The 25673-nt window shown below is 43.0% G+C and overlaps 1 pseudogene; it reads right to left on the minus strand.

Moving 5' to 3' along the window:
- Nucleotides 1-18425: 18425 nt before the first annotated feature.
- On the minus strand, nucleotides 18426-18544 carry LOC118604600 (annotated as a pseudogene).
- Between the last annotated feature and the right edge of the window lie 7129 nt (nucleotides 18545-25673).

The following is a 25673-nucleotide window of genomic DNA, read 5'->3' on the forward strand; positions in this document are numbered from 1 at the left end:
GACAAAGTCCTCCCCATGGTACTATTAAGAGTCAGGTGAGCCCCAAACTAGAAGACTGGGTTCTCCCCCTATGAGATCCTGTGTAGGTGACCACCCCCACTCATCAAGGGAATACAAGGAAATAGGCACGTTGACTCTGAGAGAGCAGTTACAAGCCCTGGGCACTACTTTGCAGGCTCTCAACTGGGTTAGGGAAAGGCTGCTTGTTAGTCTGACTACTGAGGCCCATTCCTTTAGGCCAGGAGATTCTGTGTGGGTCAAGGAATGGAATGTGCAACCCTTAAAGCCTCTTTGGAGGGGCCCATTCCCTGTTATTTTGTCCACCCCCACTGCAGTAAAAGTTGCCAAGATAATGCCTTAGATTCACCATAGCAGGCTTGAGCCAGTAGCCATAGACTGAGAGTGCATTTCAGACTCCACAGAGTCCCTTAGACTAACCCTCCGAAAGAAGATGTTGACTGAATTTGCAGATCGAAAGAACATTGGCTCTGCTTTGGTCACACTGGAGGCTGACCAATCCCCACATGACAGAAGCCTGAAGATGGCAACATCCCACCAAGAAGGGCAATGTACCTCTAAGGACTCTGTGACCCCTGAGACTATTAAATGTAAAGAAGGAATCAGAATAGCTAGTCAGGTCATATAGTATGGAAATATCAGCCCTTAGACCAAAACAGGATGAAAATGATGCTCTCTGACTCAATCTTGGGCCCAAGCATCAAAGAGGAGAATGTGGTAGTGGAGGCCAAACTAACTGTTCCCAATAATGGTTGAAGGTTGTTCACTTCCCTTCCCATAACAGGTAAGAGACTTTTCAGTCTCTTGGCACAGACTACTGGCCCTGGTTGGCCACTCTCCTTACAGCCCGCCAAACAATCAAAATATAGAAAGCGGGGAAACCTCAAAGCAGATCGCGACATGTATAAAAGGGAAGCCCCTCTCTGATCGGGGCTCAGCCTTTGAATGTGAATCCGCTGAGCTGGTGCTGGCCCCAATTAGCACTACTTCCTGCTTATTGCCTCGATGTCCAGTCTCTCTGTCTGAGTATGCTGCAACAATTGGGGAGGGCTGGAGTGCGGGATATAAGCATCGGACCGGTTGACAGGGTGTCGGATCATGGAGGACCTTATAGGTTATATTAGGGAATTAGTGCTTTATCCTGAGCATAATGGGGGTCATAGAAACACTTTGACAGGGGAGTGACTTGATCAGAAATGCAATTTAGAAAGAAACTTATTTACTTCATACCCTGTGATATTAAGCTCCAGGATCCATAAATTTGCCCAATGCTACTGAGTGACTTTCCTGCTTGAGTCTGAGAGGCTCATGACTCAATCACAGTGTAAAGTCAGGGTGGGCAACTTGGTGGGAAGGAAGAGAGGGGTTAGGCCTCAGTGCTGGGAGAAGCGGCATGGTTGTGCTGGGACTGCCTCTGGGAGGTACTCACAGTGTCTCTGTATCAGAAATGCTGATGAGTAGAGCCTCCAGGATTTGAGGTGTAACTGGGTCCTTTCTGTTTCATTCCATTTTATAGATAAGGAAAATACAGCCTAGCAGGATCAGTAACTTTCCTGGTGTTAATAAGAATCAGAGCAGGAATTTCAACTCCTTACTTTGAATTTTTCACCACCAGTCTTGCCTGCCTGCAGGCGGTGGGTAGAGAAATTCACAATGGGATGAAACAACAGATATTAGAGTCATTCATTCTCTTCTAGTTCTAATAGTTTTTATTAAAAAAAAAAAAAGCGATCCTGACCCATAAATTAATTTCATGGCCAATAGTCAGTTACACCCCATAGGATGATAGAACATGGGCACTAAAATGAGGGCTGGGGCATGGATGGGGTATTCTCTCTCCATCCAAAATGACTTAATTTGTTCTGTTGTAAGTAAAATGTGTATTTACCAGAATAGTGGCAAGAATTTATGGTGCAAAATGGAATAATTAATTTATTCTATAACCAATTAGTTCAAGAGTCACCTGTTGATTAAGTCCTGGGATACTGGAATGAATAAAAGTATAATGCTCTCTTGGGTGAAAAGGAATCCATAAAGAGCCATTTGAAACATAATGTGGTAAGTGTTAAGTAGGGGATGTATGTATAAGGGGAGCACAGACCAGGGGCACCAAACTCAACTCAGGAGAGTTTCTCAAACGTGGTGATATCAGAATTGTCAAGGAGTCATGGGTGTTAGCCTGGAGAAGAAGCCTAGGTGGCATAGGAGAAGGTCGGGTGGAGGAGGATAGAGGATCCAGGAAGGGCAATTGCACAGCATAATGTTCCACACTGTGCTTAGGGAGTTATTGCTGTGTCAGATGGGAGGTGAGGTATGGTGGGAAAGGTGTGGAAGAGGGAGGAAGGTGAGGACTAGACCCTAGACTTTTCTTCTAAGTGGGAGGGAGTTATTGGAAGTTGAAAAGGCTGGTATTTTTTTCTTGAAAAACTGTTATATGATCTCTGCATTTTCACCAGCCTTTAATGTCATTTAATTTGATAGATGAATGATGGTCTGGCCTTATGATGATTTGCATTTCTCTGACTACCTATCAAGTTAAACATTTCTCATGTGTTTATTAGCTTTGTAGTTACTAATGTCCTTTGCCATTTTTTTTTTTGCTGGGATTTTAATATTTTTAATTGATTTCTATGAGCTTTTTATATGTTAAGGATAACAATCCTTTGTCATATTATTGCATATATTTTCCCCACCCTTGTCATTTGCCTTTTAGTTTTGTTTACAATATTTCTGACATTCAGAAGTTTTAATTTGGGTAGTTGAATGTATTGATTTTCTTTCCCTTAGTGATTTTTTTCCCATTGCTTTTATGCTTAGAAAATTCTCTCTCATCCAGAGATCAAATAAATATCATTGAAATGTTTGAAGCAGTGGAGTGCTATGGGTGGATAGTTAATAATAACATTCATGGATTAGAAGTAGTGACAGAAAAAAAAAAGGGGTGGAAGAAATCAAAACTTTCTTTATTCACCCAAACCCAGCCCAAGATTAAAGGTGGGAATAGGGATCAAAGAGATGGATGAGGGAGACCAGTAGAGGCAGGGAGAGTCTTGAAGAGCTAGAAAGAGGTAGTCAGGCAGATAGAATGAGTGGGAGTACATGGTAAGGAAGCTACCTGTCCCAAGGTGGAATACGAAGGAACATAGTATGTTTGGTTAGAATCTTAGATGAGAAGAAGCAGTGATGGGCGAGAGGATTGGAAAGAGAATCAGGAAAGAAAAGAATGGTCCATAAATCATGTTAAGAACTGTATTCTGAGAGCAACTGTGAGCCACTGAAAATATAACCCAAATAATTCTTGCCATCTCATAGAACCGGTCTCTGCATAGAGTTTTGTTCGAAGAGGCATAGTCTGGCAGAAGTAACAGGAAATGAAGATCAGTGATAAAATTCCCATTGATAATGGCACTGGTCTGCATTTTCTTAGACAATAGCTTCTCTTTACCTGAATCAGATGGAGGGGAGATAATATCTCCTCTTATCTTCCCCGTTCCCACCGTTCCTTAGTGCTGGGAACAAGCCTGGACTTTGGAGGGCAACAGACCCAGATTTGGATCCTGACTCTGCCACTTCCTAAATATCTCTTTCCTCACCTTCCTGCCTCTCTTTTTTTTCTGTAAATTGTATTGGACACATGTGGCAAGGATTGTCTAAGTACTGTGGATATAGGGTGGAGATAAACCACATAATTTCTGCCCTCATAGGATTATAGACTAGTGAGGAAAGACAGATAATAAGCAAATAATCACTTAAGTAAATGTGAAATTAAAAGTTTTAAAAGTATTCGAAGAAGAGAGATACTTCTATGAAAGATTACTAGGGGGTCTGATCTATCAAGATGTCAAGGAAGACTTTAAAATGGGTCTATTATCTGAAGGATGAGTAGAAGTTCAGAGGTAGAGGAGTTGGGACACAAGGAACAGTCCATTCAAAGGTCTTGTGGCAGGAGGACAAGAATTAAGACAAGGCCTGTGTGTGACTGCAGAGTAGGCAGGGAGGAAGACAAAGGAGACAATGAGGCAGGGGGTCAAATCATGCCAGATGAAGGACTTCGGTTTTTTTCTGAAGAGTGATGTGAATGCATTCAAGTGTTTTATCTAAAGCTAGTGGATCGGAGTGGTTCGGAGGTAGAGACACTAACAGATTTGTATTTTTAAAAGATCCTTTTGGCTTCTATGTGGAGTATGAATCAGAGAGGGGCAGGGTAGATAGGGAAGACTCAGTTCTAGTGCATTAGCCTAGGCAAGAGAAGATGGTAGCTTGGCTTGGGCAGGGAGAGGGAGATGGAAAGTTAGGGGAGTGGATATATTTAAGAGATATTTAGAAAATAAAATAAATAGAATTTGGGGTAGATTGGATATGGGACAGTGATGCAAGATAATGGGGTGGCAAGAAAGACTCCTAGGTTTCAGGTTTGCATACCTACATGGTAGATGATGGCTTAGGGATAGGGATCACCGGTACAGGAAACACTGGAAGGGGGTCATGTTTGGGGAAGAGGTTGGAGAAGAGGTTGAAGCCATTTTCTTTGGACTTGAAGAATTTGAGGTGCATTTGAGATATCTGCTTTGAGTTAGTTATAATGGTTGAAGCTCAGAGTAGACTGGGCTAAAGAATTTTTATGGATTATTATTTTTAGAGTTATGGCTATGGATGCAATGCTAGGGAAAGAATATGGAGTGAAAATAGGAGGATTGTAAGGAACTCTAACATCTAGTATGATCTGGGGCCAGTCTAAGGCTCTTATAGAGTTATTGATAAATGCCATGTGCCCAGTTCCTGGCACGTAGCAGGCACTCAGCAAATGCGAGATACATCGCCCTTCTCTCCTTTTAATTACTCTTCTTTCTTTATTTCATTTCTCTCTATTTTCTGGCTCTGCAATTGTAGCCAGAGACTTAAATCTAATTCTTTCAATCTGAGATGGCCCGGGGCTATCTAGTATGAATACGAGGCAAGTGCTACTCTCCTGCAAGTCTCAGCACTGGAGAGCCTACCTTTCAAGGGCCTTCTGAAACTGAGCTAAGGCTAATTTGGTCCAATGACCAGCAGTTGGAGAGCTAATTTTCTTGGATGTACAGTAACATCTGCCTTAGAGTGATAATCATGCCACCTTCCATTTCTAGAATACTTTGTATTTTTTTCATAGAATTTTTACAATGATTATCTCAGTTGTTCATCACAGGATTTTTCATTATGAAATGCATTTGCATATTTTATTTACCTCTAATCCTTTTCTCACTGCTAAAACAATAGCATTTTGAGCAAATATGCATATGGATGATTTAGGAATTCACTCTTATCCCTAAGCTTGCTTTCTTTTGTTTTCTCATTTTATTTTTAAATCATGAATTTTATCTTCCTGCTGTTATATTTTTTCACACATTTCAGTGATTATCAAAATCACTATTCTGTTCTTTCTCTCCTTTTTGGCACTTGCCCTCTTCATCTCCTCTCATCAATACCCAGGGTCTGTTCCCCAGAGCCCATTGTTCCGGCACATTCAGAAACTCATGTTTTTGACTCCTCTTCACCTCGTTTCTCTCTGAGCCAGGTGCTGTTTATTCTGCATGGAATTTTCTTTTTAGCTTTATCTAGATATTTGTTATGCAAGACAACCTTAGGATCATGCAGTCTTATCCAGGTTCTTTCTTTGCCCCTGGCATCTTAAAGATTCTCTGCTTCTCAGACTCAAATCACTACCCCTCCCCTGGCCTGATATGATACTTCCCTAATTTTTCTTTCTAAATTCTTAATCTTTATCTTCTGCTATCTGTGTTCATCTTCTCATTAAACATGAGTCAAGCACCTACTATGAACCATACTCTGTTGGGCTCTGGCGAGTCCAACACCCATGACCTAGTCCTTGACCTTGAAGTGCCCAAAGTCTGCAAAAGTGGGTCTCAAACCTGATGGCACATTTGAATCACTATCTGAGGAGTTTCACAAAAAAAATTAGGAATGCCAAAGTTCTAGTCCTGGAGGTTCTGATTTATTTGGTTTTGAATGGCTCCCAGGTATTGTTATTTTTAAAAAGAGACCCTACCCAGGGACAAGAACCACTCGTTGGTCTGATGAATGAGACAGATGTGTAAACAAATAATTTTAATGCAATGTGAAGGAAGAAGTAAGCATAGGGACTGGAGGAGAGTGGAGAAAAAACTCCTCATTTAGCCCAGAACAGTTGATTCTGTGCCCCCTCCATCCTAGAGAACCTTTTCTCAGAGCCCTTCTTTTCCCCCATTTCCGGTAGGATAGGAGAAATAAAAACCTCTCTTAAAGCAGCATTTCCTTTCGTCTTCTTAAAGAACAGAAGAGCAGTTATGAGCATGGGCGTAGGAGTCAAGTGGAATTGAATCCAAATCCCCTTTCTGTGCTCTGCTACTTACTAGCTGTGTGGTCTTAGGCAAATTGCTCAACTACTCTTAAATCTTAATGTTCCTGTCAATAAACTGTGTATGCATGTGTGTGAATCGAGGGAGCTAATGTATGTAATGTGCCTAGCCTACTGCCTTACACCCAGTAGGTGCTCGAAAAATTGTATGGTACTCTGAAGTACCATACATGCCCTGATGATGCTCAGTGTTTCCTCTTCCAGCAGAAAGTACTTAAAGGACCTTCCGTGTTTGCCTTACTGGTCCATTTTTGCCCAAAGGTGATACACTTTACTTGGTTGACCTTAATTGGTTTTCAAAGGCTCATATCTGAACCTCAGCCCCCTATGTGCATTCTCCTCTCCAGGTTCTTTCTTTTCACTTCCTCAGTTATTTGACATTTCTTCACCTCCACAGTTCCTGTCAACATTTCTCCTGGCCCATTGTCTGGTCTGAAGCTTATTGAGGATCTGAACCTGATGACTCCTCCACAATGTCCTCAGTTGGCCCTGCTGTGATTTTTCTTACGAGGCCCAGATGGTTTGCTGTCATCCAGTGTGGCCCCTCAGCCTTGTCTGCTGGTGCGCCCTCATGCCAGCCTTGGCACCGGAGTTCCGATGCTACTTGTAGGATTTAGCCACAGGAGAGGTCTCCTGCTCATCAGAGCCGCCCACCATCCTTCCTAAACGTACTGTTGTTTGCTTGGCTAGCTCTTCCCTTTTCCTGGGACAGTGGTCTAAGGCTGACTTGGTCTTGAGGTAAGGCCATTTGGAGAACTCGGTAGCCACACCCTAAGTCCCTGAGGATACCATCTCGGGTTTTATAACTTGGTCAGGTCTGGAATTATGTTAGCTTGAGAAACCATATCCTCCCTCCAAAGCCTGCCCCTCCCTTTCTCTGAGCTATTCCGTGCTTTTGAAACAGCACAGAACACTGCTTTTTTGGTCATACTTTCTCACTGGGCACCACCATTATCTGTATCTTTTCTTTGAGCTCCACAGCAGCCTTCTGATCAACTCGAGTTTCTGAGGAATGTCTGTGCCTGGCCCTATACTGCTGCCTGCTCCTCTGCCTTTCTCCTCTGATTACCGAAATCCAATTTATACAGACTTCTCACATTGGTTCTTTGAATTTTTTTTTTTTTTAGTGATTTCTGTTCCAATCCATCACCTTTACTGTTTCTTTCTGTTCTTCATTGTTTACTTCTGCAAGTGGGATTTTTCTCCTTACAACTTTTGACTTTATTCTTTCCTGCGAGAAGTTTTCTCATATGTCTTTCCAGATGACCCAGCCCCATCTGGCTTACGCAAGGTAAACCAGACTTCCTTTGCTTTGATTGCTATTGTTGTCGGGCTGGTCATTTCCTCCTGACCTGATGGACCTGGTGTACTTTCATGCTCTCTCCTCAGGAGAACACATCCCACACCCACCTTGCTGGAGCCCTTGGACACTGGATACAAGGCATACGATCTCTCTCTCCAGTTGTTTTTTGGTTTAGAGATGCCTTTTGTCAAATGTCTGTGTTCTATTTGGATTAGAAGTCCAGCTATGAGGCCAAACTCCATCATTGTACTCAACTTCAACCTTGTGCTTCCTGCACAGGTTGGATCAGGAGGTGTGTGCGTGCGTCCGCATGCATGCACATGTGTACATTACGCATGTTCAAGGGTAGGATTTTCTATTGCTTAAGCCAAGACTAAAAAGAGGAGACATGTATAGTTGGGCAGGAGGCAATATTTTTCCTCTCTTTCTTACCTTTCTTTAGAAATTCCACTCAAACTTTCTCTTTTTTGATGGAGGCACGTTAGAGTATGTGTAGTATCTCTCTCCATACTCTTCTTTGCTCTTACTTAGGAAGAAGAATGTCTAGACTGGCTAGACAGAGATTGATATTCACTGGACCACCTTTACTAGTGGCCAGGGCTACTGTGACTCAGAATCAGGAATCAGGTCAGCCACTTTCCCTCTGACTTTCTACCCTCCTTAGAGAACCCTCCTTCTCTTACTGTCTCAGTATGGAGCACATTTCGTCCAGGCTTAGGGCAACCTTCTGACAGGCTTACATCCTTGTCTGTATAGTTGAATTTCCTTTGTAGACCTGGTCACATCTCTGCAGGCAAGCGTTGGGGTGCTTGTAGGGATATGTTCTAATATCTAGATTTGTGAGTTAGGAAATCTCATTTATACCCTTTGCCTTGATCTGAATTCTCTAATACAAACGATAGAAAAGCCTGTGGTTCGAGAGCTGGAAGGTACCAGAGTAGATGAATAAACTCGATGCTTGGCTTATGATCCTTGTGTGCCCATGCCATTGATTTGATCTTATCGGAGCTTGGAGGATAGGAGGAGAGCATGCTACCTGGGGCCCCTGCTATCTGTCATCATGTGAAAGTTATAATAAAAAGTCATAAAAGCATAAAGAGTGTGGAAAAGTTCAAAGGTAAACTCATTAAGTTCAAAAGCAGAAGTTATACTTAGGACCAAAAGAAGAAAAAAAAAGAGAGAAGTCATCTAACCACCTAGGGACTCCTTATCATAGCGCGGGAGAGCGCAGAAGCTGAAAGAACCTTAAGAGTCAAGAGGCCTCCCATGGACTGAGTTCCTACTGTATGTTGGGAGCTATTTTAACACCTTACATGCATTATTTCATTTAATCTACACAAGAAAACAACCTTATGAAATGGACCTGATTATTCCGACCAAACCTAAGGCTCAGAGAAGTCGAGGCACTGGCCCAAGGTCACAGAATGACTTAGTAGCAGATTCGGGATGAGAACTTGGGCCTCCAAGTCCCATTTTCTGGTGCTCGTCCTCCATATCATGGTTTGCCCAGTTTAACAAAGGCCGAATCTATACATGGTCCCTGAGAGAGTGAGATGCTTCTCCTAGGGAGGGGTTCGCAATGGGGAGGACAGCCCTGTCCCTCAGGCCTCCTGCTGGCTGCAGCGCCCTGGCCAGATGGACCCTAGGGTATAACCCTGTGTAGCTGTCCGTTTCCTAAGTACACAGAGGAGAACATTTTCCTGATTGGGGATAAAGTTCAGAAGGTGGGGCTGGGTGCTGCAGTGCTGGCTGGCTGCCAGCTGTGAATAACACTCAAAAACACCTGGAACATGGTACGATAAGGGCCAAGACAGGAAAAGGACCCAGGTTTATGTACTTCCCTCTGAATGTTAGGTTGCCTCCTTTTTTATGCTCCTGGTGCCATGGAGAGCTTGCAGTTGGGAGTTAGTATGTGTTACTCTTCTCTTCCCTTCTAGGTGAAATATGAGATTCATGCGTCATAGTCTTTCACTCTTTGGGGTTTACTTGAGGCCTATTCAAGGAAAATATGTGCCTAGTGAGGGCCTATTCCTGCTGAAGCCCTGCTTAATGGGATTGAAGAGAGACTCATGACTCCTGCTCATCCCTTAATAGTTGACTCATCAGTCACTTCCTCCCAGCTTTGCATTGGGCTGAAATGTCCTCCCTGTTCCTCAGTTCTTACTCAAGGTACCTCTCACCTGTTGCCTAAGATAATAGCAGCTAACACTTATACACGAATACTACATGCTAGGCGCTGTTCCAAGTATTTTATGTTTATTCATTTGTTTAATCCTCTCGACAACCCTATAATATAGCTGTCATTATTATTCATACTTTGCAGATGAGTAAAATGAGGCACAGAGAGGTTAAGTATCTTATCCAAGGTTACACTGGGATTGCATTTAGCTTTATTTCCAAATATAGAAATTTGCAGCTTGGTATAGGGCAGGAGCGTGGATTGGGTTCAAATAATCCTGGTCTCACCATTTAAACATGTGTGAGCCTGGGAGGTGGCTTAGCCTATATGAGCCTCAATTTTCCCCTCTCTAAAGATGGGGTATACATCCAACATCATATAGTTGCTTTGAGGTTTAAAAGAGATAAACAGTGAAAGTATCGATCATTCATAAATAAGTAATAAGTACTAGTTTCCTTTGCTTTGCCCCTCCCAAACTTTGAGTCAATGAATTGTATACATACGAAAGTTTAGCACTGAATAGGATGGCAGGTCTGGAAAGGGTCTTAGCTATGACTTAGTTTAATGCATTGACTGGAGGAAGGGGAAGTGACAGCTCAAGGTGACTCAGTAAGCTGGTGACTGGAACAGATTGCAAGTTGCCTTCTCTAATATCTGTTCTCCCCTTCTTCGTTGGTAATAGGACCTCTGGTTTTTAAGCTGGGTTCATGGCTTCTCAGTACATTTCCTAGCTTTGAGGAAAGTGTGGCCATTTGACCATGTTCTGGTCAATGAAATGTCAGTGGGAAAATCATGGGATGCCTTCTGGAAGACTCCTTTAAGAAGACAGGAAGCCAATCCTTCTTTTTATCCTTCAGGCTGTTTGGAAGACAGATCTGATAACTGGAGTTCCAGCTGTCACATTGAAACAGGAGATTAAGTCACACCCTAGGAATGATAGAGCCTTCACACTACCCTGAGTTATCTACCTCTGGATTTATTTCACCTGAGAGAGAAATAATCTTCTGTCTTGATTAAGCCATTCTTATGTAGGTTCTCTGTTACTTTCAGCCTAATCTAATCCTAACTGAGAGCATTAAATATAGACTAGAACTAAGGTCAAATTGACAGTGTGTCCCCAAGAGAAGCCTGATCTCTGCAGGTATTGGTGAAAGAACCTGGAGATTTCACAAGATGTCTTGAAGCCCTGAAATGGCTTCTTGGCCTTATGGGTGTGGACAGGCTTGCTTCTGGAAGGTGGGCTGTGGCTGGAATGTGGTTCTCTGGCATGGGTGGTCTGGGCTCTGTCAGCCTTCCTTCTCCAGCCACAGGGGAACGAGCCCAGGGTCAGAGCCATCCTTTGGTCCTGAATGTGGGTCTCTGCATTGGGTTTGCCCCCTGAGTTCTAAGCTGGTGAGCTGAAGAAGTCTGAGAAAGTACAGAAGGATCCATGAGGTGAACTGATTAGGTCTTCTGCTATTCCTGTTTCTAACGCTGGCATGGTTTGAAATTGATAATTCTTTTTCCTTAAATATTGTGTTCCTCCCTTTGCTTTTACCCTCCTGTTTTGAATTTTTCATTGTGAAATATTACAAAGATGAAACAAGAATAGAAAAGAGCATGTGAATACCTGTTTCTTATCCAATCTTAACATTATGTCATATTTGCACCAGATCTCATTTAAAGAAATAAAACATTACTGATAAAATTGAAGCTCCCCGTGCATTTCATTCCCACCCCCCATTCTTCTCCCTGCTCTTCAGAGGTGACTATTACCACGAATCCAGTGTTTATCATTCCTATGTATATTTTTCTCTTTTACTACATATTTATGTATCCATTAATACAATATGGCATTATTCAGTAGGGTTTTAAACTTTATATATAAATTGTAGCATTCTATACTTATCATTTGGAATTTCACTGAAAAATTATACCACAATATATTTCCTCATTTTTCTATTAGTGAATATTTAGCTTATTTCCTATTTTTCTTTTTTATTGCCTGGACAGTGGTACTCATCTCCTGAGGCACATGTGAGAGAGGTTCTTTAGGGCAAGTGTTAGCAATTATGTCCCGTAGGTCAAATCTGGGCATTACCTGTTTTTATATGAGGCCATGGATTAAGCATGATTTTAAATGTTTTCTTTTTTTAAAATTGAAATTTTAAAAATTGCAGGAAGATATACATAGCATGAAATTTAATATTTTAACCGTTTCGAATGTATGGTTTAGTGGCATTGAATACATTCACATTGTCATGTAACTGTCACCACCATCCATCTCCAGAACGTTTTCATCTTCTCACGCTGAAGCTTTGTGCCCATTAAACAATAACTCCTTATTTCCCCCCACCCCATTCTACTTTCTGTCTCACCTTATGTGGAATTTTAATATATAATATGAGGAGAAGAGGGAAGCTGCTCTGATTCAAGTAGGGGTGGTGCGGTGGCGGGTAGAACTCTGCCTGTTCAAGGGCCCTGCAGTGCCTCCTGGGACATCTCTGCAGAGTCCCCCAAGCTTCGGAGACTATCATTTGACAGCCACTCCTCTCCCAGGAAATGCCATGGAGCACTTCCTCCTGCAGGATCTAGGGATATGAAGCTGGGCTCACGCAAGAGCAGATCCTCTCTGATGTTCTGGTTTCGGCACGTGGTCCAGAAAAGACACCTCCTAGAAAGGAGGTAGAAGGAGAATGCCTCAGGCCACACCCAACGGCTCGCAAAGCCACATGACAAGATAACAAGCAACCCTAGTTTGTTCCACGGCTCAGCTGCAAGGGCCTGGAGTGCTGCACTCCAGCTCCTCCCCTGCCTCTGACTCAGGTGAAAGATCCTTGTCGCATGGAACATCTGGCTTTCAGGTCACTGGTCTTCTGTCAGGGGCACTGTGACTCTTATAATTACTGTTCTTTCATCACAATCTCCGTAGCGTGTTTTGGGCAGGCAGACAGGTTGCCGTTTCCAGAACAGAGCCTGGGGCCAGCTCCAGCCCATGCGGCCTCTCTCATTGGCTGCAGGAGAAGCCCACGCAGAAGTTAAGCTGCTCAGGTGAAAGGGCAGACCGCACCCCACTTGGGGCTGGCAGGATTGTTTTGCACACGTCTTCATCCTGTGCCTCTGGCCAGACCAGGAAGCAGGGTTCACCCTCCTCTGCCTCTCTCCATGAAGCAATGGTGACAGCCAGTCTCCTGTTGCCAGGCCCACTGGCTCTGGCAGCAGCCACACTTACCTGTTCCAGGCGCTGCTCCCACGGCTTAATTGGCAGGTCCTTCTCCATGTTTGTTATTTCCCATTCGATTTCTCCTACAATATTCTTGTCCTTTATGACTTGGCAGCATCCATACTTTTGTCCTTGGCACTCAATTAAAATTAGTGGTCTAATAAAAACTACCCTGGGAAGTCACAATGGAGGCAGTGCCATCCTCTCATTCCCACAGGGTAGGACAGTGGAGACAAGGAGGAGGTGAGAGTATTAACTGTCTTCAAGGGGCTTTGTCTTACATTCACTTGTTCTATAAGTATTCATTAAGCATCTATTATGTACCAGCGTCTGGGGTAGGCACTGAGAAGACAGTGAGAAATAAAATAAGGACACATACCTGCTCTCTTTCTTACCCACTGGCTGGTAAGGTTTTGCCCCCAGATGGACAGATTTTCCAGGGTGGCTTCTGTACATCTGGCTTTGGCTGAATGCTTAGACCTGCTGTCCTGCGCCCTCATCCCAGCCAGAGTAGCTGTCCTGCCATTTGCTGCTTTCACCTTGAGCTTGCTTCGCCTTTTAAGCTCAGCACTTTGAACCTTTAGGGCTGTCTTTTCCAGAGACCAGGACTGGAGCTGAGATTCTCCTCCCCTATTCTGTCTTGAGATCTGACCTGCTGTGTTCTCAACCCCTTGCCCTAGACTCGAGGGAAGTGGCTGCTTTTAAGCTCAAGTGTTGAATTCTTTTGATAACATAATTAGATTAAAGCTTCTGGAATAACTCCATTATCTTTGTATAAATTGGCTTTCTTTGACAAGGAGACTGAGTGATAACTAATGCCACCTTCCCTGGAGAAAGGAAGAATTGACCAAGTTTCCATCTCCTATTTAGAATGTCTGAGGAACCAGAACTGCGTAGCTGCTGCTTGCCTTTCTTTCTCACGTGGGAACCACTGCCCTCTTCTGTCTCCTCTGTCATCCTGTCCGTCTGTCTCTGTCTCTTTGGCTAAGCCTGACTCTCTCCATACTCTCAGCAGTAGGAATCCACACTTGGGAGTTCACAGACCTGCCTGACAGTCCCATGAACTCTGTGCATATTTGCAGGACTCTGTTTTAAGCAGTGTGAGTTCCAAGCTCCTTTGCAGCCTTCCTTGTGAGAGGCTGGTGATCTGGATTTTAGCCAGTGGAGTAGCTGAGGCTCTGATCATTCCCTGGGAGTTGCATTTCTTTGTATTTTGAGTGATTGCTTTTAGATGTTTAGCCTTAAGACTTGGCATTTCAGAATGTTAGGTCTTTGCATAGTTTAACTTATCTACACCCTACTTGACCTTTAATCAATAAAAGATGGCCTTGGCTTCACCATGGGGTAGATTCTGTTTTACAAAACTGCTTTCTTTATGGAGGCTCGGGGGTTGAATGATGCCTGCCTGCTTTAAATGGTCAAAAGCAGTCATCTTAACCTCTGACTCAAGTGTCCTTGGCACTGCGATGGAGGGAGGGAGAAGATACTGGGGTTTAAAAAACAAAAGTATATGCTCTAACCTTCAGATCTTCATCTTAGCCAAATGTCCAATGTTAGCTTTTCTGTATGTAAAATAGATGTGTGTGCATGCGTGTGTGTGTGTGTGTGTGTGTGTGTGTGTGTGTGTGTAGGTGGGAGAGTAACACAGACCATCAAACATCTTTCTCATGGAATCATAAGGGGGTTTGATGGTGTTTGTAATTTATCATGGAAATCTTAAATAGAAATGCAGTTACACCTAGGCAGGCAACACATTGACTGGGACCCATCTGTGGCTCTTAGCACATAACAGCAATGAGAGTTAACATTTATTAAGCACCTACTGGATGTTTTCTCTCACTTGAAATTCACAAGCCTCCTAATTGATGTACACTGTTATCATCCCTGTTGACAATTAGGTCACTCAGCAGGGGTTTGAAATCAGGTCAGACTTGGCATCAAAGCTCTGAAATGCCCACTTTGTAATGACTGGGCTGTTGAAATGGTTCTTCTAGCGGAAGGTCTTTTTTTTTTTTTTCCTCTTTCTGACGGAAACATTTCTCCTTAGGATGGGTCAGGGCCCAATTACAGGCCTGTGTATCTTCAAAGCCCAAGTTCTTTCCACATCACCAGGCTGCCTGCAAAGCCTGAGACCCATAGCTGTCTTTCTAAAAAACTGATTCTCTTGTCTCAAAGGTACCTCTGCCCTCGTGGCTCTTGAATGAGGAAACGTTTTAGTAAATCACACTTTCCATGAACTTTTTTCTCCTGCTGATTCATTATGATTGTTTTCTAAAAAAAAGACAAATGTTTATTAAGCACTGACTATGTAAGTTTATTTCTTTTTTCTCTTCACACCAGCATAGGAATGGTGAAGTAGGAATAATGGTCCTTATATTATAGTTGAAGAAATAGAGGTGAATATTTTCTTTTTTATTTATGGTGACTCAAAACATCATAAGAAAAATCAACAGGTAGGTGACTAGGAAGCATAGCTGGAGCATGACAGTGTTAGGAAGGGCCATACAGGTCATCAAACCAAACTATGATGCCTCATTTTACAGGTCAGGAAACTGAATGCAGTCCAGAGGTCTGATGATGGCTGTCCAACGTCACACAGAAGGTAGGAGCAGAGAGGGAACCAGGCACAGACTGCTCTATGCTGTATATTAGGGTGTTTCAACTTTGACACTATTGACATTCTAGGTGGAATAATTATTTGTTTGAGGGGGCTGTCCTGTGCATTGTAGGGTGTTTAAAAGTATCCTTGACTTCTACTTACTAAATGCCAGTAGCATTCTCTTCCTAGTTGCGGTAACCAAAATTGTCTTCAGACATTGCTAAGTGTCCCCTGGGGGACAAAATTAGCCCCAGGCCTTTGAACGACATAAACCTCCCTTGCAGTTTAGGAGGGAAATTGTTTTTGGGTGCCAAGGAGAGGAAAATCTTTCCTCCCCACCTTCCCAGCCCTGTGGGGTCCCTGATCTCAGCCTGGAGAGAACAGCTTTCAGAGAGGTGCAGGAACGGTGCCGAGGGGAACACAGCATGAAAGCCAGACCTTCTTGGAGGTTCATATCAGTATCCTCATTTCACGGGTGCAGACTTAGGCATTCAGAGAGTTGATCACACAGAACCAAGTGTGATTTCTCTTACACTCATCATAGGCAGCCCTGTACAGTACCCAAGATAACTGTCCCTCAGTTTGTGCTCTGGGCCCATAAGCAATGTCAGAGGGCTCCTCTTATGTACTCTTTGTTAATTACAAGAGGAGTGTGTTGGAAAGTTAGATCTGGTCCTTGCCCTGACTCTTACTTGCTGTGGGCCCTGGAACAATTTGTTTTCTTTTCTGGGATCTTTGTCTTCATATTTATAAAATGAGGGTGTCCGACTGGGCCAGTGATGAGGAATCTTCCTGTGGTCCTCATTAGCTTCCTCACATTCCCAAACTTGAGAATCAAATGAAACAAATAAAAGTGTTTACAGGTCATACTTATTTTGATTAAAAATGAGAGTAGCTTTATTGAGTCTTATGGAAGAAAATGTATATTCTTAAAACTCAGAATAACCTGTTTCATTAATAGGAAGTTAGTAAAAATGACTTTAGTCACAAAGATGTCAATAAATTCATCTTTTTGAGGAGCAACAACATGGAGTTAGGTTTCTAACCCTTTATCTTAAAATTACACCATGAACCACATTGCAAAATGAGACAGGCCACAGGTTATCACTGGGCATATAGTCTTAACAGTCTCTAAGATCTGATTTATAGTATTTGTAATTTAGTGTGCAAGGAGACACACTAGTGGAAGCTCTTTTTTTACCACCTTGGTGGTAAATCCCCAAGCTCCACCAAAGCCGAATGCCATCCAGCGGCTCCCACAGAAAAATGGGGGAGGGGCTTTGGGACAATACCAAAGTTGATTTATTAAGAGAGTGGCCAGAGAATCACATTTTTGGAACTTCCCAAGAGGCAGTGATGGTTCTTGGACTTTGCAGTCAGATTACTTGGGTTTTGGAGTCAAACTGGATTTCAAATCACTACCTCGGTGACTTGGGTAAGATACTTCTTTCAGTTTCTTTATCTGTGAAATGAAAATGAAAACCTCTCAAGTTTGTGTTAAGAGTAAGCAAAGAAAGCGGTGTTTGGGAGAGCGATTGAAGATGAAGCTGGAAAAATAGGGCCTGATCATGAAGACTTTATGTCCCATGTTGAAGAGTTTGAACTTGACTCCAAAAACAAGGGAGCTAGAGAAAGCCTCTAGGCAAAAGTGACACGATAGGACTTGTGTGCTACAAGGATAACTGGTGGCAATGTAGATAACGAAGTGGAAAAACCTGAGACTTCGGTGGTGGTGACAGAGCTGGAATACAGTTTGAAAGTAGAATCGATAGAACATGGTGGGTATTGAGATGGGAAGAGTCAGAAATGGCATCTTGCTAATGCATAGCTGTTAAAATGCTCTCTCACAGGCTTTCTTAACTGAGTCTCATAATAACTTTATGAGCTAGATATTATAATTATCTTTCTCATTTTATATTTAAGGAGACCGATAGGGACGTTAAGCCAAAGGATAGTAAGTGGCAAAAACAGAACGTTAAACACAGGTCTTTGGTTCCTGATTCTGTCTCTATCTCTTTAGAACACACTGATTCTCAAGATACGTGTGCAGTCACTGCACAGGGAGAAGTGGTCTGGGTCCAGAGTAAGATGTAGGCTGGGCTACCAGGTTGTATGATCTTTCTGGTTGCTAGGAGTCACTGATAATTAGAGTCTCCAAGTTGCTAGGCAACTTGGGTTGCTAAGAGTCTCAGTTTATTATAGGTCTTGGGTTGTTAGAAGCCCCAGGTTATTTGATTTTTCAATTCATTAAAGGCTTCATGGTTCTCAAAGGCCCCAGAGTATTAGAGACCTAAGTTATTAGGGGTCCCAGGCTCCTATGGCTCTAGGCTCTAGGCTCTTGAAGTCGTCAGGTTGTTAGCCCACTCAGGTTGCTAGGAATCTTAAAATTTTAGATGTCCTGGGTTGTAGAGGCCTTAAGCTTTTGAACATGTCAGTTTACTGGACGCCTCAGTTTTTAGCAGCTCCAGCTTGTGAGGGCTTCCGAGTTGCTGAGGACATGAACTCAGATATTTAGGTCTTAAGGCTTCTCAAAGTCATGGGTCGGGCCTGTAGTTTCCCTCCTCCGATTCAGCCTCTTACTATCCGGTCAGGAAGTATAACGGAAGCTTTATGTTTTTCTCGGGTGTTTCATTGTAGGTGACTGTGTTCAGCTCCCACAGCTGCACTGACCGGATTCAATCTCCTCAGGGTTCTAACCACTCAAGCAGTGTTTTCTTTTTCTTTTCCCCTTCCCTATAGCACCTGGTATTCCTAGGTGGTCTCCCATCCATGTACAACCCAGGCCCGACCCTGCTTAGCTTCCGAGATCAGACAAGATCAGGCACGTTCAGGATGGCATGGCCGTAGTAGACTCAAATAGTGGTTTGAAGGCCTTTAGAGCAATAAACCTGATGTTGAAGCTCATTTGGGTTGTATTTATGTTCTAATCATTCACCCTCTAGCCAGTCGGTTTCATATAATCTTAAATTAGACTTTGTGAAAAATTCCAGAGTTGATCGCCCTCATTTCCAATGATTTTATTAGATAATTCAGAATCATAAAACCTGTGCATTTTTCCTTTTTAAAAAATATAATTTTCAAATAGTTATAGAGTCACAGAAAGTTGCAAAAATACAGAGGGGTTCCATGTACCCTTCATTCAGTTTCCCCTGATGATTACATATAACATAACTGTAGAACGATACCCAAATCAAGGCATCAACATTGTTGCAATGTGTGTATAGCTCTACGTTGTTTTATAACGCATAGATGTGTGTACCTGTCTCTCTGGTCAAGATACAGAACTGTTTAGTCCCTAACAAGACCTCCATCATGCTATCCCTTTATAGTTTCATTCCCTTCCTCTCCAATCAGTGTGTTTTTAAACATTTTCACCTAAACGTTATTCAGTGCCTTCTGTGTGCCTTACCCATTAATAGGTCAAGGAAATACACAGATAAATACACCATACTCCTTGTTCTGGAATATCTCACAGACAGGGCTACAGTCATGTACCCCATAAATTATAGTGTAATGTGGCACTTCTGTGATAGGGATTAACTCAAGGTGCTAGAACAGCAAGAAAGTTTGAACGGTTTAGGAGGTATGTAGTGTTGGATTAATATACTTCCTGCAAAAGTTTCAATTCTCAGTCGATGTTGAAGGATGAAATGGAGTTATCTGGCGCTCAAAAAAGAGAGATTTTAGGCAGATAAGTTTGGGGAAGAGTTGACATTTCAGAACTGTGGAAGCCCAGGGGGTGATGTGCAGAGGGGAATGTGCTGGAGGTGAGGTGGAGGAGTGGGGAGGAGACAAACTGTGGAAGACCATCTGGCTACTGAATTGAGTTGGCTGAACTGGTCCTTCAAGTGATAGAGAGCCATCGAAAGGTTTAAAAATGGAGAAGAGTGTATTCAGCTCTATCATTTGAATGTAGAGAAACCCGTTAGGAAATGATTGCAGTCCTAGATAACTTACACTGGGAGTATAAGAACCATTTTTGACCTCTGAAGGACATCGGGATGGAGAGGCTGGAATGTGACAGGAATGAACAAGAGCTTTTCCCAAGATGAATGTCTTTCCTTCTTCTTTAGGCTGTATCGGTTTCCCTGAGAACAAATCCCTAGGATAAAAGTCTAAGATGAATGCTAGTAGAGTAATTTCCTGCTTATCCAGAGATCTTGTGACTTCATCGAGGGCTAACACAGCACAGAGTTGGATAAGGAGAGGCCTCTGACTGGTTAAAACATGCTCATGCTTTTCTTTTGAAATATCCTTCAGGCCCTTTTCCTCAGAGCCTTCTTGACAGTTCAAGTGCAGTTCTCAGAAGTTTGATTACTTGGTTTCCTCTCCCTCGATATAACAAAAATTAAAAACTACCTTTTAAGGAGCGTCTCCTTGGTGCCAGGTTCTGTGTGAGATGCTGTGCACCTTATCTCACTAATCCCCTCAATAACCCTTAGGTGAAGTAGCCGTTCTTTTCACTTTCCAAGAGAGGTATTGAGGCTTAGCGAGGCTAACTGGCCACCTAGGTCACAGAGCTAGCGAGTTTGTGACATCAGGATTTCAGCCCAAGTCTGGCTGCTCTCAGCCAGATGCCCTGTACTGTAGAAGACACAGATCATAAGAGGGGAGGGAAGAATGTCAGCCAGTAATGGCACCAGGGCAAAGAAGGGAATAATGTGGATTAATGGAATGACTGTTAAATGATTTTCTATCAGCTTTACACAAGGAGTGTATCAGTCGGCGTCCTCCAGAGAAACAGAATTAAAATGATATGTGCACACAGAGACAGAAACATACACACATGCTTACACACATAGAGGGAACTATAAAAAGTCTGGCTAGAAGAGTGTGTGTGTGTGTGTGTGTGTGTGTGTGTGTGTGTGTGTGTATTTTAAATAGGCTATGTAATTATGTAGGTGGCTAAGTCCCCAAATCTGCAGGCTGAGTTAGTCAGCTGGAGACCCAAGAGAACCAACGGCATAGTTCCAGTCCAAAAGCTGGCAGGCTTAAGACCCAGGAAGAGCTGATGTTTTGGTTTGAGTCCACAGGCAGAAAAAAGCCCAAGTTTCAGTTTGAACACTGTCAGGCAGGCAGGAGGAAGTCTCTTCTATTTGAGGAAGATTGGCTTTTTTGTTCTATGCAGGCCTTTGACTGATTGGATGAGGCCCGTCCACATAGGGAGGGCAATCTGCTTTACTCAGTCTATTGATTTAAATGTTAATCTCATCTAATGTACAGTATAGTGACAATAGGCAATAACGCTGTAGTATAACTATTAAACTTGCTAAGAAACTAGAACTTAATTATCCCAACCACTAAAAAGAAATAATTGTATAATGTGATACGAGTGCCACTTATCCCTATGTTGAGAATCATATTACCATATATAAGGGTATCAAATTAACATGTTGCACACCTTAAATTTACACATTATATGTCAAATACGTTTCAATTAGCAGTGTTAATCTCATCCAGAAACGCCCTCACAGAAACTCCCAGAATGTTTGACCCCATATCTGGGCACCCTGTGGCCCAGTCAAGTTGACAAATAAAATTAACTATCACAGAGATGAGGACAGAATAATGGAGATAAAAAACTAAAAAAATATGCTCGTGTGAGACTATTTAGCGTAAGCTTATAGACTTTACATGTCTCACATCTCCTGATAACAGTGCCTTGCACTCACAGCCATGTACTGTTTTCAATGTACTAAGTTTGGAGTGGATCGGGTGACCAGGTCTTCCTCTGGGAGCTCCAGACTCTCTCCACATGCAGCCAGAGGAAGACTCATTTTTCCATTGTCCACAGTGACCCTGGCACCCTCTTTGGGACCAGATTCAGTGCTCTCCTGGTGGAGTCCTCTGGGGTAAGGTTCTTCTGAAGCAACTGACTAGGTGATTCTCATTCATTTCTTCATTTCTTTACACACTATTTTTTGATCTTGTTCTTGGTGGGAGCGATAAAGAAGATGCTGATATAATGTGATATAATGTGGTAGGTGATGAGATCACAAATTAGCACTCGATGCTGTGAAAGGAAGTAGGGGATTCCTAACTCAGTCCAAGGAGACTAGAACCTAGCCAGGGAGTTGGAGCAAAAAGGGTATGTTTGACATGTATAATAGCTTATAAGACATGGATGCAAAACATTGTCACACATTTAGGAAACTACCAATAGTTTGGGTAGAACAGTGGTTCTCAGCCCTGGTAGCACTTTGAAATCATCTGGAAGCATCCAAAAAAAATAAAAAATAGTGATACCTGGGTCCCACCCCCAGAGATTTTGATATAATTGGCCAGGCATTAGTATTTATTTATTTATTTTTCTAAAATGCTGCCAGGACTGAGGACCATGAATGCAAGAGATGCTGCTGGAGCTCTTAAACCTGAAGGGAGCGGTGTAAGATCTCCGCTAAGATGTGGTAAAGGATCCGAGCTCACCTTGGGGAAACAGAAAAGAATCGTGCAGAGCTCAGCAGAGGAATAAAGGCCTGCCAATCCCCAGCGGGGGCTGCGTCTGCCCTCATAACTGTTTCTTTTGAGCTGCTGTTTCTTATTCACCATTTAAAAGTGAAAGTTAGGAGGGAAAAATGAAACATGCAATAAAATAAAATAAAATGAAAGATTACTCAATAAAAAGAAGCAATACAATGGTAAAATAAGGCTGATGTGGTAAAACCCTCTAAACTCAAACAGACAGAATCATCGCCGAGGGCCAGACAATAAAAATAGCTAAGATATACTGATGTAAGTGGTAAGCATCTTCATGCATTGAGACAGTGAGGGAGGATTATTTCCACTTTATAGAGGAGCAAAATGAGGCTGGGGGAAATGAAGTACCATGGTTCCACAGGGTCACGACTCCATTTTATATTGTAGAAACAGAGGTTAACTTGTCAAGACTAAACAGCCAGTTGAGAAAAGAGCAAGACATTTGAACTAAGGTTTATCTAACTCGGGTACAGAGCTTTTTTTCCTGAATAAAGGCTCAAGCCTGGCTACACGGTGTAGTCATTGGGGGGAGCTTTTAAGAACTACTGATGCTGAATAGACATGTTTCCAAAGAAAACATGCAAATGACTAACAGGTATATGAAAAAAAAAATGCTTAGTGTCACTAATCAATGGGGAAGTCAAAACCACAATGAGATATCGTCTGACTTCTGTTAGGATGGCATACATATAAAAGACAACGGGGATTGGCAAGGATGTGGAGAAATTGGAACCCTTGCACACTGCTGGTGGGAATGCAAAATGGTGCAGCTATTATGGAAAGCAGAGTGGAGGTTTCTCAAACCATATGATCCAGAGATCTCACTCCTGGAAATTTAGCCAAACAATTGAAATCGGGATCTCGAAGAGAGATTAGCACTCCTACATTCATTGCAGTATTATTCACAATAGCCAAGATGTGGAAACAACCAAGTGTCCACTGACAGATGGATTGAAAAGAAATTGTGTGTTTTACACACACTATTTTATATTATTCAGCTTTAAAAAAGAAGGCAATTCTGCAATTTGCGATGACATGGATGAACCTCGAAGACATTATGCTAAATGAAATAAGCTGGTCATAGGACAAATGTGGCTTTATTCTACTTATGTGAGGTATTTAAAATAGTCGAGTTCATAGACTCAAAGAGGGAAATAGTGGTTTATAGACTCGAAGAGGGAACTAGAGGCCGGGGAGTTACTAATCAATGGGTATAAAGTTTTAGTTGAGCAAGACGAATAAGCTCTAGAGATCTGTTGGACAACAAACACTGTGCCTATAGTCAATGACACTGCATTGTACACTTAAAATTTATTGAGAGTAGATCTCACGTTAAGTGTTTGTGACACAATAATTTTTTTTTTAAAGGGAAGGAAGAAAAATCCTGATGTGATGATGCACCGATCCTCAATTCTAACCTGGTCCGTCTGTGGTGGGGCCCAATGCCGCGGTGCAGCTTCACACGTTTATGGCTGTGCTCTGCTCTGAGTAGTAATTGACCCTGTGTCTTGAGCACCCTGAGTAGTACTCAGCACTGTACTTTAAGTACTAAGTACTAAGCATCTATACAGACATTTCAGGTATTCTTAGTCCAACTTGAGAATTGAGGAAACTGAGAGGTGAAGTCACTTTTTCTGGGTCGCCCAGCTGGTGGTCACCAGCGCCTGTGTTCATGTCTAGGTCAGCCGGACCCCAAAGCCCACACTTTAATGCTGTGCCACGTAGGTTTCGAGCAGGACCCCCGCGTGGAGCAGCAGTGTGGGTGTCGCGCGCCCTTCCAGTTTACTTCTCTGTCTCTCTAGCTTTAGGGTTGACCGCATCGCCTGTGTTCCAGGCTTGTCCGCACTGAATGGTCACCATCAAGATGGAGGAAGGGGCTGGTTTGTGGCTCAGCATTAAAGAAGAACTTTCTGCCAGGTAAAGATATTTGACAGTGAGGTAGGCTGCCTGGGAAGGCAGTGGGCACTTGCCACCATTGCTGGGTAGCTGCCTGAAGGATCTGTTGGGAAGAGAAGAGTCATCTTCAAAACATTGTGTGTGTGTGTGTGTGTGTGTGTGTGTGTGTGTGTGTAGACTTGGGCAAGAGGAGTTGGGGTTAGATACTCCTAATATGTCTCCAGGCCCTGAAACTGAGGGACTCAGGGGCGAGTCAAAGCTTAGTGGGTGAGAGATGGTTCTAGAAGATGAGATCACAGAAGTGGGGAGTTCCAGAAGGCCCCACATCAGTTTGGAGCCTACCCGCTCCTATCATTCTCTTAAAGCTGGGTGCCTGGGGACCCAGCAGTATTATGGGGGGTGTCCTGAGCCGAAGCAGGGTTTAGGGTCACTGCTGCTGCCGCCACTGTCACTGCTGTGTCAGCTTTGGTGGGACCGACACCTGGTCAGTGAGCCCCCTTCCCTCTCTTTCTGCAGCTGGTCAGTGAGCCCCCTTCCCTGGGCTGGTCTGGCCAGCAAGGGACATGGAAACAGCAAGGTGGTGGTCTGTGATGGGGGTACATTCTGGGCTAGGAGAGTGATGAGTTCAGAGAGAGAGAAAAGCACATGCCGGCAGGTCTCTAGTCTCTGAATCACCAGACCTGACTCCTTATACCTCTAAACCCGCTGTGAAATGCTCAAGATAAAATGACTTCTAAGTCACTTTATTACAAAAAAAAAAAAATAATAATCAAAAAAGACTCTCTGTATAACGGTCAACTTGGTTTCTTCACCTATAAATTGGGGATATTAATCCTATCCTCCTTGAATTGTTGAGAAGATTAGATGAGATTAAGTTAGAAAACATTCAGAAAAGGCCTGACGCAGTGTCTGCCAGGTTTTAAGAACTTAGCAAGAATAAGAAAAAGAAAAAAGAACTCAGCGAGGTTAATTGTCTTCGTCCATTTCTTTCCCCACACTTTGATGGGAAGCACTTATGATGCTCTTGTGGTCATGACTTCAGTATAATTCAGTTTAAGAAGCTGAACAGTCACTCTATACCAGCAACTCTGCTGGACTCTTAGGACGTGAAAATGAATAAGACAACCACTGTTCTTTGGAAGTGGTGGGAAAGACTAACGTATACTACATCCAGTGTGATTAAGGGCGGGCAGCACAGGTGCTTTGCGAGTGTTGGGGGCAGTGGTCTGCTAGGAGAGTCTTGCTGGAGAACTCAACTCTGATGAGACCCTTGAATTATGAGAGGTACCCATGTAAAGGAAAACCGAGAGTTTCTGTCCTAGCTGGAGGATCATCGTGAGTGTACAAATGGTATTACTGGAACTTAAAGTGTAAGTGAGGGAGGGGTCAGCAGGGCTGGGTCAAGAGGGGCCTTGTGGATCATGCTTAGGAGCAATGATGAAAGGAGCCATCGAAGGGTGTCACGGGCTTTTTGTTTGAAAAATTCTTTCTGGGAAATGTGCATAAAACAGTTGGAAGAAGGGTCAGGACTGGATACAAGGAGACCATCAGCATTCTGTGATGGTGGTCTGAATTAAGGGGGAGGCGCTGCTCTGGGGAGGAAAG

Source organism: Rousettus aegyptiacus, unplaced genomic scaffold, assembly GCF_014176215.1.
Source record: "Rousettus aegyptiacus isolate mRouAeg1 unplaced genomic scaffold, mRouAeg1.p scaffold_m13_p_6, whole genome shotgun sequence".
Classification (NCBI taxonomy): Eukaryota; Metazoa; Chordata; class Mammalia; order Chiroptera; family Pteropodidae; genus Rousettus; species Rousettus aegyptiacus.